We start from the raw sequence: 18,083 nt of genomic DNA on the forward strand, positions 1-18,083 counted from the left end.
GGAAACGATGCCAAAATGTTGGGTAATCTAATTGACTATTAAATTACTTGCATTTATATGTCAATTTGGGTACGTGAGCTTGCTAAGTACACTACACTGTATGTGCTAGGAGATTAGCTTTCAATATTTATGAAAAAATAAAATGAAATGGAAACTTCAAAAGGAAATTAGATTCATTAGATTCTTTAATATAATCTATGAAAGTACTGAGTTTTGGAAAGGAAATTAATGTTAAACTAGAAAAAAAACATAAAGATTATTGATCTAAGAAAACATGAGATTTTGTTCTAAAACTTACAAACTTTAATCTATGGAATCATGAACATTGTTAATCTAAGAAAGCATAAGCATTTAATCTATGGAAAACATGAGTTTTTAATCTATGATAAGCATAAACAACTAACCTATGTAAAACAAACCATTCACGAGAATATGAAAGAAATGGAAAGCATCTATACTATTCTCACAGATCTCCAGGGAGGCCTCTTGAGCACTGCAAGTTGTTGAAAACTTGGATCAAGGGAAGAGATTTAAATCACCAATTTCATTCAAAGCTACACCATATTAAAAAAATTAAATTCAATCGAAAAAAATAGAGTTTTTCTCCAATCCACAGTAACAATTACAAATTATGATTTTCCTTGAAATCTATGATCATCCCTCTCATTAAAGAGACTACAATTTATAGAATTTTGAGACAATTAACAAACTCATAATTTTCTTACTTGAGTTTTGGTCATGAGATCAAAACAAATCAAATTTTATTGATTTTTGGATCAAAGATCAACCCAGATCTGATCAAACTTATCTCAATGCCACGAAATTTCTAAAGAACAACTCGTTCAGGCCTTTTTGTTGACTTTGCATTAAATGAAAAATTGAAAAATGGTATATCCACGTAATCTGCAAAATAAGGCTCCAAAGAACTTAGAATCTCTCAAATTGTAATGAATTTGGGAAAACCGCTCATAGGGAACTTAACTGGGAACGTTCTGAACAAAACCCATGTTTTTTTTTTCCGAAATACGCTTTCATTTTCTTACAAAATGCGTTTGAAGTTGACTGGTCAAAACTACTGCGTTTTTCCATTGATATTTCGCTGGAGGTCCACATGTGTGAGCTGGGTGGAATTTGACCAATACAAATCCATATTGGAGCTTCTAGAAACAATTTCCATGTGTTGGATTTCCTTCTAGAGTGGTTATACTACCTCAACCATGGAGATAGCTACATAAACTTGACAAAACCGCAACAACTTGAATGTGCTAAACTGTCATTAGTAAAACCATGCAAAATTCTTCTTAATCTACTAAAAATAATGGAAATAATAATAATAAACCATTTAAACATGTATGTAGGAATTTTGTGCGTTTATGAATAAATATGGTTAAAAATGATGACAATGGGTGAATAGAATGATGCACAATGGATGGTTTCATCAACAAATTATGACAATTTGGAAGCCCAACAGGGGGCAATCTGTTACAAGTCATTTTGTCACATCTAATCAAATGGCCTTGAAACTGGATCAATCAACATCTATTGAAACTTTTAATTCATCCCCTTTAAAGCTAAGAGCACCCTCTCTCCAAAATTTCCAATAATTTTGGGTTAAACGGCTCAAAACCTAATCCTTAACCCCATTGCACTTAGCCTTCATGCAAATTGTGCTATTGCAAGTTGTACATAGATAAACTGCATTGACTAGCACATGTTTCCTTTGTTGCAAGTGTCATGGCCTCTAGAATTTGTTAAAAATAAAAAATAATTTCAAATCTTCTCTTTGTAGAAGCTTCCCAGGTGGTTTTAACCATTTACTGTTGGATTAGTTCTAAAACTCTTACTCTTAAGGTCTTATCTGTTATCCCTAGAAATTATCCTTCGTATAATGTGGATCTAAGTCCTAGATTGGAAAATCCCAAACCACCTCTTTTACTCTATAAATTCACTGCCTCCCATAGAGTTTGGGTTGGATTTTGGAGACTCTTGGTGATGCCCTCATGCTGCTTCTTTATGCCTAAGGATCCATTTTCTAGTCATGCACTTGAGTTGCGATTGAAGGCTTTCTTTATCGCAAAGGAAAGACAAGATAGTTGGGAGACATCTCCAAGGTCAAGATCTGCAAGGGTTGTATCTTCTCCTACATTCATTAATATAAAAAGTGCTTTGTTTTCCTATACTTATGTCTCATTTATGCATATGTAGAACAATGCCTTCTTGACTCATTGTTTAGAGATGTTAATATATGCTATTTGTATATTTTGGTTTTCTTTCTTGTTTTAGTTGTTTTGAAGGTTGCACTTTTAGCATTTGGAGTTGGAGTTGGTGTTTACAAGCAATGATAAGAGTAGAGATTGTGTTGGATTCCAAGTAAGTCTTTCTTCCATATTCTAAACTTCTTTAAGGAAAGCATAGCCTTTTGATTTCTATTGTTTTTAGATCAAGCCACTAGATCTAGGTATTTTTCTTCTGTCCCCAAAAGGAAATTCCCATCAAACATATGTGACCATTTTATACATTTGTGTTATTTAATAAATGTATCCATACTAATGAATCTATCGTGTTATATAAGCACTACCATTGGAATTCATATGCATGGTATAATATCCAAAAATGATGGTTCCACTAGTTAATAATTCATACTTGAAGTGAAGCCATAGGTCTAAATCGTAACATCAAGTATCATGTACCATGCTATCATTTATGAATAATATTCCCCATCTCCTATGGAATAACTTTAAACACAATATAATTGTGAAAGACTAGACTTTTGTTATATTCTCTTAGGCTAGGTTTTTGGTAGGTAATAAAATCCATATCATCACAATGTATGTATGTTATCATCAACTAAACAACAAAAAAATGATATTTTCCATCCGCTATGGTATAACTATAAACTTTATATAATTATGAAATATTATACTTTTGCTATGTACTCTTAGGCCAAAATTTTGGTAAATAATAAAAGTCATATCATCACCATGTATGTACGTTGTCATCAACTAAATAACAAACATGATTCAACATGATGTAGGCTTGACCTATAAATTTATCACCCCTCTCCCATAATCGAAATAACCTTTGTGCAACATAAATAATTAACACATTGCAATTTGTAAAAACATAAGAAATGTTAGAAATAATTGTCATAGTATGCTCCTAGGTCACTTCATATTTTTATCAAGATTTATTATTTCTTACAATGCTTGAGGCTGAAGAGATGTCCTAACCATGGGGATCTTCCAATGAATCCTTGTGACAAACCTTTGGAATGCATAGCATCAATGGCTCTATAAATTCAATAAGGATCTCTCCAATGGCTTTGTACATAGCATAGCTCTAGGCTTGGCTAGTCATGCACAAGAGATATTTTGTAGGGGTCAAAGAAACAAACCTTAGGTGATGGAGCATTTGGAAGGTATAAAAGCATTATATTTTCCCAAGCTCATGAACTACATTTTAGAAAACAACAAAAGCAACAAAGCCATGCGAGGTGTTGGTTCTTTTCTTCCAATGATCAAGGCTCTATAATTTGAAGGTGTATATGACCCTTGGACACTTGACAATGGGGATGTTTTAACCCCTAGATCTATTCCTAGAAACCAAGAGGCTTAAAGGCCAACTTACATCATCTCATTAATGACTAATGATGGATTTCAGGCAATAGTATATGAGTCAAGGGTTTTGCATTGTGAAGTTCCAGGAAGGTCATCTAATTGATCCTATCATATTCTAGAGACAGGTTACACAAATAAAGATATTTGTTTCAACAATATGAGGCATGAGTACTTGCTTGTCAGTTTTGAATGCACATTTGGATTTTCCTCAAAAAATGAATCTGAAGAGTTTAATAATGGGGGGATTTTGTATATTTTCTACTTATAGCAGTTTCCGAACATGAGTGACATGTGGTAGCACCACAATGTGACACATGTCATCCTTCCTATGGTGACACATCTGCTTCAGAGAATGGCATTTGACATCTTGAAGTGTGCACAAGTATTAATGTGACTGATACACACGCATGAAGTTAAAATGAGATAACCAGAGTGCATGCATTAGTTGGAAGGAAAGATGGAAGTTGGTGATAATCCCAAGGAAGATTCTATCAATTAATTGACTTTCATGCCTAGTTGACAAAATTTTGTGCGCTTAACTCACCCTCCTTTATTTTTTAACTTATCCTCCCCCTCATGCAAGTTCCTCTTGTCATCCTCTTAACTATTCTTCTCACTAGTTGATCCTCATTCAAACTACCTCTCTCTCACTTCCACTCCCAAATTTTCTTCTAGAACTCACATGAGGACAAATCAAACTGGACTAGAATGTGTCACCAAGTTAATGATAAAAAGAGAGCAAAGACTTCATTCAAAAGGGTAATTTTCATTGCAGATTAATAACATGTTACAACTCTCTCTCTAATAGATTTTTTGTCTACCAAGGAGTTATCAACAAATTGGTTGTGTTTAGTCTCAATAGTGAAACGAACTCTTTGATTAAAACAAAATAAGATGTCTTATAGTCGAGTTTAACTTTTCTATCTTGTTAGTATATGACGTTTTAATTGCAGATATAAAAACACTGCTCTTTAACCAATGTTTTGATTCTTTAATCACTTACAAGTTCTTTCTTTCTCACTTCCCACTCACATTCTTATTAGTTGATCTTTAAAGGAAATATTTGCAAGCAATTTCATCTAGCTCTAACCTATTTCTTAACAATATTGTGGTTGTCAAAATATATTTTATGTTTTTTATTTGTTGGTTTTAAATTTGCAAATTTGAAGTTCAAGGTACAGTAATACAAGTACGTCCCCCTGGGACTGGCATGTAGAAATCCAAAAGGAGAGGAGGATCTGTAGTGATTGGATAAGGCAGATTTCTTCTAAAATTTGCCGCTGAAATAAATCAATTTGGTTTAAATTTATACCATTTTTGAAGTGTAGTTTCAAGTGCAAACAAGATGTAAGAAAAAGTACAAACTCGACTCTTAACCCAAGTGCTATATTTAGTTATTTACAGAAACCTTTTGTTCCTAAGAAATCATGGTTTTGAGGAAAACATGCATACTCGCCCAATATTTTTTTTGCTACCTACAACACATGCTTTTGAGAAAGAAATTGTTAAGAACATATTATTTTGCTATTTGTGGTGCTTTCTGGAGAAAAATTATGATATGCAACACCCTTAACCTAGTTTATAAGTTTGCATGTGTTGTTTAGGCCCAACCCACATGTTTTGTCATGCTGATATAAATTTCAGTATGCATTAATTGTAAACATTCAAAGAGTACTTCTACTATTTTTCACTTTCCTATCAATTGAAAATTAACACAATTTTTGCAAACATTCACACACGTTAGACACTTATTTTTGGTCAAGGTGACCCCGAAAAAACCCCACAGCCTCTTGGGGAAAACTGATCTTCAAAGGAGGATTTATTGCTTACGAAAATTAGTCTAAGTACATAAAATAATCACAATACTTATCTTCCTTAGGAATTGAAGCATTAAATGAAAATCTAAAAATTTGTGCTCACTGATACTTAAAATTTCCACAAATTTTTTGTCCAGAAATTTCTACTCTCTCACAACTAAACTCCTTGAAATTTGTGCCCAAAATTCTACCTCGAAATTTGTGTTGCATCTTGCAGCAAACTTGAAATTTTTGCATTGAATTTTAGGCCAAGGCAGTGCTAGAACAATCCTCGAAATTTATGACTAGGTGCCTTAAAAATTGTGTTGCAGCCCTTGAATTTTGTGCTACTAGCTACCTCAAAATTCATGCTATTGTTTTCCCTCCTCCAAAATCATGCCCTAGCTCAGCGCTCCTCCTTGGAATTTGTGCCCTCTTTTCTCTGCTGCAAATTCTCCTTGAAGTTTTCCTCTCCTCTTCTCCTCATGCTCTCTCAAGTGTGAAGTGAAGAATGAGCCTCATTTTGTCCCTTTTGTCTTCTTAGAAATGATTGAATCCCTAAACCTAGGATCCAATGGATGAGATTTAATCTCCAAATCTCAAGATGTATGTTTGAGATTAACTCTCTCAATTGACCCCCCTCATACATTGGCCCCATTACTTAAAAGTATCCTAGTACCTTTTTCAAGTTGTGTACCATTTTTGTATTTTTCTCATAAAGTGATTTTTCAACTCACTTTAATATTAGAAAAGTACACTATGCACTTTACACATAAAGTCTCTTTATAAAGTACAAGTGACTTTAATATTAGAAAAAATAAATGGTACAAAATTTTTAAGGACATTTTCCACTAGTGACATTAATTTAACTCATAAATGTCACCAAGACAAAAGTAATTAATGTGTCTAATAGGCTAAAAGGAATAAATTATTTGTAACACCTCTCCTTGGTATTATTTCCAACACTCCCTCTTACCGAGGACGGTGTTGTTCATCACTTCCATCTTGTCTTTGAAGAAAACATGTTTTCCTCTTGTCAAAGACTTGGTGAGAATGTCTGTTACATACTCATCAGTGGATATATACTCAAGCTTGATTGCTCCTCTCTGAACCCAGTCTCTGATGAAGTGGTATCTAATCTCTATATGCTTTGACCAATCGTGAAATATTGGATTCTCAAAGAGTTTAATACAACTCTGATTTTCACAGTAAATCGTAGTTGGTCTCATCATCTGACCAAATAATCCATGAAGCATCTTGCAAATCCATAATGCCTCACACCCTACTTGACTAGCTGCCATATGGCCTGCCTTTGCGCTACTTAATGCCATTGACTTTTGTTTCCTACTGAACCATGACACATCTGTCGAGCCCAATGAGAAACAACATCTGGAAGTACTCTTCTGGTCACTAACAATACCATCCCAATATGAGTCAGTGTAACCAACCAATCTGACTCCATCACATCTGACATAATCCAAACCATAATTCACTATGCCCGATAAGTACCTCAACACATGTTTTGCAGCCACCTAGTGTACTCTTTTGGGCTCCACATAAACTTACTCAATGTGTTGACTGCAAAACAAATATCTGGTCTAGTGTTGACTAGATACATTAACGACACAATCAATTGACAATACAAAGTTGGATCCACCAATTCATAATCAACTTCATGCAGCTTCTTCCAGTTGGTGATCATAGGAGTAGTCATAGGCCTGCAACCATCCATCCAGAATCTCCTCAAGATATCTCTTGCATACCTTCCCTAGCCCACAAAGATGTGTCCATCCTCTTGCCAAACCTCCAACCCCAAAAAGTAATGAATCAACCCCATATTAGTCATATCAAACTATGAAGTAAGATCTCTCTTGCAGTGTTGGATGAGACTGTCCTCCCTTGTAATAAACAAGTCATCCAGAGAAGGTACCAGAATGAGTGGATTGTCACCTACCAGGATAAAGTATAGGTTCAGATTTGCATCACTCTTTTGGAAACCAATCTACTGCAAGTAGGCATCTATCCTCTCGTACCATGCCCTCGATGCCTGCTTCAGTCCATACTGTTGAGAATGCAACAAGATGATGGAGCTTAGTGGAAAGGAGTCGCCTTCACTAAGTGGGCCCCCAGGCTATTTTTGGCGCAGAGTCTATTTTTAGACATATGGATCATGGTCTATGAGTTGCAGGATGCTATTTTTGGATGATTGGTCATGTTGGTAAAAATATATGGACTTCTATTTTTAGACATATGGGCGGTTTCTATTTTTAGACTGCCAGGCTAAAAATAGAACAGTTGAATATTATTGTCTCATAATAATATTTGGACTATAAACATTATCTTATCCTTTTGGAGCACTTCAGTTTGAGCTACAGATGTCGCACATGCAGTTGTAAGAAAGAAATACGATTTTCTTGTGAGTCAGTTGAGCTATTGCATGGAGGACTTCAGTTAGAACTCAAGCAGTTGAGTTTGGTGGAGTTGGATGTGGATTTGATGGAGTTGTGTTCAGTTTGACTTGGTTGAAATAGTTGTATTCAGTCTAACTAAAGAATACTCTAGTGATGAGTTGTGTGAATTAAATATTAATTAATTCACTAATTATTAACTCATAATGCAACTGAAGAATACATCAGTTAACTCAGTGCATGTACATTTTAGTGGAGACAGGTGTTAGAGGTTGAGATTGCTATCAGTTGTGACTATAGTTGTGCATGAGATCTTGCACAATCAATGGGATTGAGTATTGCCAATGAGGATTGCGTGGTTCAGCCAAGGAAATACAAGTTTGGTTCAGCCATTCATCATTATTCTCATGCAGGATTCCGCAGTGGAGGTAGGCAAATAGTGGAGGAGATTTGAGGCACCAGATCTGAGCTAGTTTGTGTGTAACAGGTGGAGATAGTACTGAGTACTTGTGAGGAGTATTGTACTATGTATTGTTACATGTTCTCAATCATTATAATATACAGATAGTGTGGGGTTTTCAGCTGTATGCTTTCCCCGGGTTACATAATTTGTTAATGTGCGCATGCGATTGATGTTTCATTGATTTTAATTTTGCTAAATTGATGATCAACGTAGAGGAGGTTATGTATTGTGCATGTATTCCACAATAGTGTATAATCGGGATAATATCTATGAATAAGTGTCATATTATTCAAAATTTCTACACATACAAGGCTTTATTCAACCCACAAACATGATACTCCCTCCCATGCAACTCAAAGCCCTTACGCTGCTCAATGTACTCCTCATGTATAACACCATTGAGAAACATGGTCTTCACATCCATCTAGTGAATCCTCCATCCCATCTCAAATGTTATAGATATCACTGCTCTAATGGAAGTATAATGAGAAAAGAAAATGGTGGAAATGTCTCCTCATAGTCAACTCCCTCTACTTGTGAGAACCTCCACGCCACAAACCGAGCTTTGAACTTATCAATGTTGCCATTTGCAACATGTTTGACCTTGTAGAGCCACCTAAAAGTCACAACTGACTTCCCATCAAGACGTCGCACTAACTCCCATACATCATTCTTCATGATAGATGCATACTCCTCCACCATGGCATCCCTCCAAATCTGTTGTCTAGCGGACTCCTCAAAAGTAGTTGGCTTTGTCTCCGCAACATATGCCACAAAGCTACCCAACCTCTCTGGCGGTCTACTCTCCCTCACTGACCACTTGGGTCTCCCCACTGCCTCCTAATCCTCATTCAGGGTCTCCCAAAGCCATCTTGGTTTCCTCTTCCCTGTAGTAGTCTCCTGTGGTGGTATGGAAAAATCCTCAACTAGTGCCTCTCCTCCAGGCGAGGAAGGCTATGAAATGACCAATGGAGATTTTGAACTCTAAGATGCTATGCCTCATGAACCTGCACTAGTTGAGTCTGTATTAGGTGAAACTATGCCTTGTGAACCTGTCACCCATGAAGAAGGTGAAACTCCTAATCCTGATGTACCACTTGATGCACTTGAAACCTGTGGTGTGGACCCCTACTGAGGAGCTTGTTGCTCTACTTGATCAACCTCTTTTGACCTTCTCAAATATCACATCCATCCTTAGGACTATCTTCCTCTGTGTAGGAAGATATATAGGGAAGGCTTTGTTAGTCTCACTGTAACCCACTAGGATACCCCTCTCTGCAGTGGGTTCCAACTTCCTCCTCTTCTCCTTAGGGACGTCTGAATATGTAAGGCACCCAAATATCTTGATGTTCCCAACTTTCATCTTCTTGCTGGTATATACCTCCCCAGGAGTCTTGCTCCCCAAGACTCTGTGTGGGATTTTGTTCTACAAATATATAACAGTGTTACATGCCTTGACTACCAAGAAGAAAGGTAAAATTTGATCATGCAACATAGCTCTAGTTGCAGCCACAATGGTCATGTTCTTCCTCTTTGCCACCCCATTCTGTTGAGGGTTATAAGGCATAATGAGCTCCCTCTTGAATCCAATACTTCCATAAAAGTCCCTCATCTTTGTAGAAGTGTACTCACCCCCATTTTCTGATCTTAGAACCCTGATATGCCTCCCTGTCTGGTTCTCCATAAGAGCCTTAAACTCTTAGAATTGTCGGAAGACCTCATCCTTGGTCTTCAGGAAGTAAATCTAGGTCCTCCTCGAGTGGTCATCAATAAATGTCACATAGTACTTCTTACCCACCATTTTGTGGGTGATATCCCTAAGAGAAAAAAAATTCTGAGATGGTCCTCAGTCGACATCCAGCAACCCCTTGTAGCCACCAACTAGCTCATTATGTCATTTCTCCGCCACCTGAGCCAGCCATATGGTACCTCACCCATCTGGCATGATCGTATGTTTGAAGGTGGGCCTCTCGAACCTAAAGGTATGCCTTGTCATTTGGTAATTGAGTATTGTAGTTTCCTTATCATGGATACTTTTGGGCATGGATTAATGGGGGGATTTGGCAGAAAGTGTGTGCTAGGTCTATGCTCGTGTCCCCTAGACCTCTTATGGATGTCAACCTTATACCCTAGTCTTGTGGCATCTCTTTTACTGACCTTTCATCTTTAGGGATGGTACTACATGGGAAACTCTGATTTTGGTTACGTGGTCCTGCTCTCTCATCCATATATATCACCCCCCTTTTGCTCATTATAATCCCATTCGTCATTTCTCCCACCAGGGTCCACATCCCTCCACTAGGCCCACATAGGGTTAGCCTTCCCTTGTTAATTTTCAAATTGTTTTATGATGCATCAATTACTTTAGTCCAATTCCAAACTTCAATTATCAATATTAGCAATAGTTCCAATTACAATTAGTATTTCCATTCATCAACAATAATTGAATATAGAATAATATAAACAATGACAAAGAAGACAATCGGCACATCAACAAGAGACACCAGATTTGGTCTAATACCAGGGAAAAACCCCACAATGGGGAAACCCTTTCAAATTCTTCTTCTATTAGATTGTCATAAAAATTTCAATAGAGAGTACAATGATCCCAATACAATATGATCAATAATACAACCCATCAACTTCAGAAACCTGTATATAGTGTCTGAATATATCAAAGAAAACTTGATTGAACCTTCAAACAACTTTAAAAAACTTTGGAGCATAGCCAACTGTAGTCAAACCCAAAGTCACTCTCATCAAGTTAGCATGAGAGTGACTTTAGCTTCCTGGTCTCTCTCTTGCCTATAGTATGCCTGTGACTAGAGTCTAAATTTCCCAGTGTTGTGCTAGTGACCAGAACATAAACCCTAAATTTTCAATGACCTTCGGATTTGAGACTTCAGACCTCCATACGATCTTTTCCTTCGCTAATGTACTAAACCAAATCAAATAGAAGAGAAGAAGATTCTTGATGTTGTGATGATCAAATGAGCCTGGAAGTCACTTGTATTTATAGGCTTTTATGGGTATCCAAAAAGTTCCACTTGAAGTTGTTGCCAGCCTGTCCAAGTGTGCATGTGGGTGAAGCTGACCTAGTCCAATATCCATGAGTTGGTGCAAAAATCAAAAGCCAACTTTTGCTTGCCCGAACGAGGTGATGTTTAGGTTGATTTTGGTCCTCTTAGAAATAGGAACTCAATGCCATCATCATCTCCATGAAATGAGTAGTCCAAAGTGGAATTTGACTGCAGTTGCATATTTTTAACACTCCCTCCCAACTAGGGAGAATTCCACATGTAAAACCTGTCCATCGATCAATGTGTCATCTTTTCATCATGTGTACAAATATGCTCAACTCTATCTGTTGAAACAATTTCAAATCTAAAGAAGAAGAATAATGGGGAGCAAAAAGCTACCACCCTCTTTCCATCGGGCTACAACTCAAAATCTCAGTCAACAAGCTACTACCTGGAAATATGTCATGAGGCTACTAGCTGGAAATTTCATCAGGCTACTACTCAGAAATATCAACAGGCTACTACCTGGAAATGTCATCGAGTTACTACCCAGAAATATCATCAGGCTACTACCTAGAAATTTCATTGGGCTACTACCCTAAAATATCATCAGACTACTACCTAGAAATGTCATTGAGCTACTACCCAAAAATATCATCAGGTTACCACCTAGAAATTCCATCCGACTACTACCTGGAAATATCATGGGGGAGCTACAACTCAACCCATATCGAGAAATAGGTGATGTAGGGGAGCTACTACTCAACCCACCCTATTGCCCAATGATCTTGCCAACAACATGTGGTAGAACACTTGCATCATAATTGCCTTGGGTTGTACACCCCCAAGTGTTATAGACATTTTTGTGCCTTACAGCATTGAGCATGAAATGTCCATAATCTAAGGGATCCAAAGTCCCTAAACATGTTGTTCCTACCCCTAGAGGAACAAGGCTAACAAACCACAACAATTCACAGAAGTTCTCCACCAGAAACTGCTCAAAAACAAGTCAATTCAGGATCAATTCAGTGGCTCCACTAGCTGTCTGCGCTGAATGTCAAAGCCAACACTGGCTACCTGCACTGAATGTCAAAGCCAACACTGGCTACCTGGGCTGAGCGAGAGTTGACATGTGGCAAGTTCATTCCAAGAGGTGTCAAGACCCAGGAAGCTTCCAAAATCTTCCTCAATGACACTTGCCTCAGGGAATTCGACTGGTGATGAGTAAGAGGTTCCAAATCTCCAAGTGGAAGCAAGAACCTCCAAGTGGAATCAAGAACTGACAGAGGGAGAGGACACTAGTCAGATCTCAAGCTGACTCATCCTCTCTCCAAACATCTATATATGGATCTCTCCTCCATGAGATCTAGAGGTTGGAATTTTGTTATTGCAAAGAATTGATGTTGGTTTGAGATTGGAATCATTGGGTGCTTAATGCTTTGAAGGGGGTGAAGATAGGAATTCCATTTGCTGGGAAGGAGATGCTGGATTGGAGCCCTCTGGGTTGTATCTCTTCCTGAACCTTGTTATTCATCAATAAATCTATCTTGGTTTCTCCTATATACTGATGTATCTTTGATGTATGATTGCATTAGTATGTTTAGTTTATTTCTAATCCTGAACTAGTTATGAATATGAATCCATGTCTTGTGTAGTGTTCTCTTCTTGTGATCTTGCAGAAACCTCTTGAAGCTGGACGAGCGAGAAGGCAAGTAGCTAGGAACTCTCCAAGAGAAGAGAAGCCGGATCGAGGGACAAACGGAAGACACCGGTTAGTCCATCCATCTCTCTCTTCATTCTTAATTCATAAAGGAAGAATACTAGAATAACTGTCTCTGTTTGTTGCTAAGGCACTGTCACACCTTAGGTGGATAGGATCGTCCTGCATAGGCATTTTTCCCCACAACAAATTGGCGACTCCACTGTGGAGATCTGTTTAGTCATTTTATTTGTGTTTCTATCATTGTTTGTTTCATAGACTCGACAGCAACAATCGAACTGCATCTGCTATTCCCGGATGCAAAGTAGACAGTTACTGCTTTGATCCAATCACTGGACTTGTCTATGATCTGAACAATGGACTCACAAATGATTTGATGATCCTTTGTGATAGATCTTAGTACTCCCTCAAAGCATCCCTTTGATTGCACCTTGCTTGTTGCTTTTATTTGGCCTAAAATAGTAGATTAATCAGCAATCTGTGACCCAGAACCAGTGAAAAACGAGAGTTTCTCCTTCAGCGCAGACCCTGTGAAGGGATTCTGCATTTCAACGCAGGTCCCATGAAGGCTACCTGCGCTGAATGACAAAACCCCTGTGTTGAGGTTGCGCTGAACCAGTTAGCCCTTGTGCAGCTGGGGTTCTCTGCTCTGTTTTGCCCTGTTTTGATCTCTGATTTCTGCAGCCGGTAACCAGCATAGGTACTAGTCTGATAACTCCTTTTCTCTGCTTAAATTCCGCCTCCTTTTGTACAAAAAGACTGTGAGTGTTTTTATGTGTTTGTGGCGTCATTTACAGTTTTCCTTTGCATGAGTGAAATAGTCATCCTGTAGCCCTTGATTCAGATCTGTTGATTGTGATCTTAGAAGAGAGTTCATTGGCTGTTTGCAGTTGATTATACATTTGCTTTTGCTTATTGGTTTGAATTTATCTCTTTTAAGTGTCGAAACAAGTGTTCATTTCGAAAATCGTTAAGTGTTGTAATCTCTTCTACCCTCTCTGATTTCGAAAAAGCAAACTTGTTTGTATTTGTCATTTAAAAGCAAATTCAAAGTTGTACAAAAAGCTTTCTTTGTAGGCATCAATACTAAGAAAGCGGAAAACAAACACCTGCATTGTGCATTTGCATCTTGATAGTTTGCATGTCTGATTTAGGAAAAGTGCATTAGAGTGTGCTGATTGCTCTTTGAGAAAAGATGGTGTCTTTCTTTTCCCTTAGTAGCTAGGATTTTCAAAGTTGAAAAGATATAAAGCTTGCTTATCATCTTTAGACTGCATTTAGGAATTGTATCATACATCTCGTGGTGAACCTTGAAAGGCAAACTTATAAAAAGATCAACTTAAAATAAATTGAATGAACTTAACAATGCTTTGCAACATAACGCACAACATAGAGGTATAGGCTAGAGACGTGTTCCGGCGTCGTAAAGCCTGGTGACTGTCGATCTCGTGGATGGTGGGTGATTCATCCTGAGGGACGATAGCGCCAGTACGGATTGTGCTCCCACGTACCGTCGCGTATATATTGGGAGACCCCTATAGGCATAAAACCTTTATCCTTAGGAAGCCGTGTCGGCCGCCCTACTGATCGCAATGCACTGAACACAGCATTCAGTAAGATCGACCGCCCGTACCCTAAAAAGTATTCTGCGGTTTTGCGAAAATTTTGGCACACCCTCTGCCTAGAACTCCAGAGTAGTTCCTTTTGGCCTTTTTCAGACTCTATAACGGAAAAAGTCCATCCGAGCATTTGTCACTTCGGGCTCGTTAAAACATCGAAGGAGACTAGAGTCATCTTTAGCTTTTTCTCGACTCTTTAAAAGTGAAAAAGCAAGTTGTGTCTAAAGCGTCGTTAACATTTATTTTAAATGGAACAATCACCCTTTATTCCTACGTTGATCTTTAGGTTGAAAAATGGAGCACACCAACCAAGGAATTCCCCTTGGTGGAAATCCTAGTCCCTTATCCTCTTGGGGAGATGTTGGTGCGCCTCATATGGCCACATTGTCGCTTCCAGGACTGACAATTGGCCTGCCAGTCTGGCTCTTTTCAACCAATGTCGTTCAAACCACCACTATTCCTGAACTGTCGAGTCAACAATTAGACCAGACCAGAGTTGCACACCAGCCTTCTACTTCATCTAGTTCTTCCTCTCCTCCTTCCTCTTCGCTTGACAGAATTGGTAAAACAAAAAACCAAGTTCCTAAGGAGAAGAAAGAAAAGAAGAAGAAAGAGAAGAAGAAGAAGGAGCCAAAAGCGACTGGGGGCAAACAAGTGTCATCTGACAAAAATCCACACACAGCATTGACCAGGCTTAAATCGCCATGTGTCATATGCAAGGGAGACCACTTCCACAGAGATTGTCCCTACATCCCTCGGATTCTAAGGGACTGGTCTCCCCGTTTGCACAATTCGGTGGCGTCAACCTCTGATAGCCATGTTGACAGCTCACCATCAACTAGTGAAAGTGAAGTCCCAGGACAGAGAAGGAAAGCTAGATTTCCCTGCAAACTGTGTGAAGGCAACCACGCCATCCACCGTTGTCCCTTCTTAGACGAGGCTAAAAGAGTTTTGGAAGATCACCCGGTTTTACCAGTGCAACTTCCTCCTGGATATCAAAAACTCCTGCCAAGTCCTTCACTAGTTGAGAACCCGGCTGGCCCGCCTAAGTGGTCAGCCGAAGCACCTATCATTGAAGATGAACCGTCTGAATCCATACCTGACGAAAGTCAAAAGGTTGAGGCGGCAGTTGACCTGATTTTGCCTTCAGAGGCTCTATCTTCGAATGATACCATCACAGAGGAGAATAAAGACGACACCGTCCAAATTCTCTTCATCAACACAGACTCTGATGAACAAGGGGGCAATTTGCCCATTCCTTTATCGCAGGAAGGAACTTCGTCAGAGTCATACTCGTCCGTCTACTTGGTCCCACCACCAAGCAACCTAGTTGTCTCGTTCGACTGGAACCAACTAGGCAGACCCCGGTTGCCAGCAAGCATACCATTCAGAATTGTCGTTCAAATATACAGAATGGTAATGGCTGGCACTATCATTGATGAGGGGGCATCTGTGAGTATCCTTTCCTCTATTGCTTGGAAAGCGCTTGGTTCGCCAGCGCTTTTGCCTGAAATGAGAAATCTATCAGGCTTTGATAAAGGAACCAGTCGACCTTTAGGGATCCTCCCCAATGTGCCCATAACATTGAAAGGGAAGACCGTTCAAATGAACGTGATGGTCGTTCAAGGACCCTTGGATTATAACCTACTCCTTGGACGAGACTATATATATTGCATGGGAGCCATCGTCTCCTCACTCTTTAGAGTAATGTGTTTTCCGCATGAAGGAAGAGTGGTCAAGCTCGTGGACCAACTTTCATTTCCCGGATCACGCATCGCAAATAGTCATATACCATCCCTAAATGGTCTATTCACGCAAGAAGTGTCTCAACCCACGGTCCGTCCTCCTGATGAGCGCGAGTAATTCGGGAGGACATGACTGGAACCCAGGGGGCATGCGTCCTGGTCTGCTTCGGCAGGGAAACTTTGGGTATAGAGTAGGTTTCCGCGGGAGAATATGACTAGTCTGTACCCCGTCCGTCTAGGAAGAGGGGTTATTCTAGAATAAGATTCTTTTGTCAAAGTTATGTGAGTTGGCGGGCTACGTCGCTCACCTTTTTCTATTTCGGTAGACATTGCCGAGGAAGTGTTTTGTTTGAAAGATTAACGAGACAATCTTTGGGTAACCTGAAAGAGGTAGGCCTCTCTCGGTGAAATGAATGTTTTGACGGAAATGAAGTAGAGGTAACCTTGAAATCGTACTTTATGCCTGGGGGCATCCAAACCTTTTGGAGTGCAAGCATGGGGCGACTATTTATTTTTTAAATTTTTAGGTCCTCCCTTTAAACCTGTAGGTCTAACCCTTTAAACTCGTAGGATTAGTCGTTTCCGAACTTGCATAACGAAAGGATCCGGGACAAAGCTTTTGTGAGATGAAGCTCCATAAAAAATAGAATCTCAATGAGACACTCTTATCATATGACTGGGTATTCGAGCAGTTTTAGCACACAGTTCATGCTCGTTAAAAAATAAACGCAAGATCCGAGCAGTTTTAGCACATAGTTCATGCTCGTTAAAAAATAAACATAAGATCGAGCAAATGTTTCCACCTGTGTTTAAGCTCGTTAAAAAATGAACTATCCCGGTAAATAACCACCGTGAATGTAACCTTATCAGCCATTAAAGCCTTGGTCGTGTTTGCACTGTCACCTCCACTTTTCATTTGGCCGATCGTTCACCTCCATATGATTGTTTACCCATTTTGAGGAACAGCTGCGAAGAGTGATTTCACCTAGCCATCCTTGTGACACTGTCGTGATTGGAAAATTCCAACCTGTACCTGGACAGCTGCTAACCCTGTTTATCACTCGTTCCTCAAAAGACGAGTCTTCTTTAAGCTCTTTTCAACTGACTCGTAAAATATGAAAAGATTTCCGAGTCCTTGGCCTTCCAGCTCGTTAAAGGGACAGGAAGTGCTATCCCTCCTCTAGATTCTAATCTTTTTGGACCTGAGGGATTATTGCACAAAAAGATCGAGCGCTTGTTTTATTCGGCTCGTTAAAACTATCGAAAACTCATCCCTTCTGTATTGTTTTATACTTTTTCGGACTTAAGGGATTAGATGACGAAAAAGGACTTTTGGAGTTAACTTTATGTACCTTTTCAGATTCTCTAAAAATGAAAAGGACCGAGTTATCTTTGTCGTTAGACTCGTTAAAATCATTGAATAGCGACAAACTTGTCTTTAGACGAGAACGAGTTTCACTATCGCTAGGCTCGTTAAAACATAGCGATGGGCTTGCCCGAAGGGCAGGTTATAGAACAAGCATATGTTATCCTCCTCAAGCTTGACAAAAATAAAGAGGTACTGGTCAGCAATGACTGGGGAAAAATTGGGAGAAACTCAAGAAAACTTTGATGGTAGCAAGTCGCTCTTGAACATGACACTTTTCCTCTGTACCACAATCGGGTTGGGTTGTTTCATTCACCGGTCACATCCAT

The sequence above is a fragment of the Pinus tabuliformis genome, chromosome 5_1 (genome assembly GCF_031772625.1).
Source record: "Pinus tabuliformis cultivar Carrire ecotype Pingquan chromosome 5_1, CPIR1, whole genome shotgun sequence".
Lineage (NCBI taxonomy): Eukaryota > Viridiplantae > Streptophyta > Pinopsida > Pinales > Pinaceae > Pinus > Pinus tabuliformis.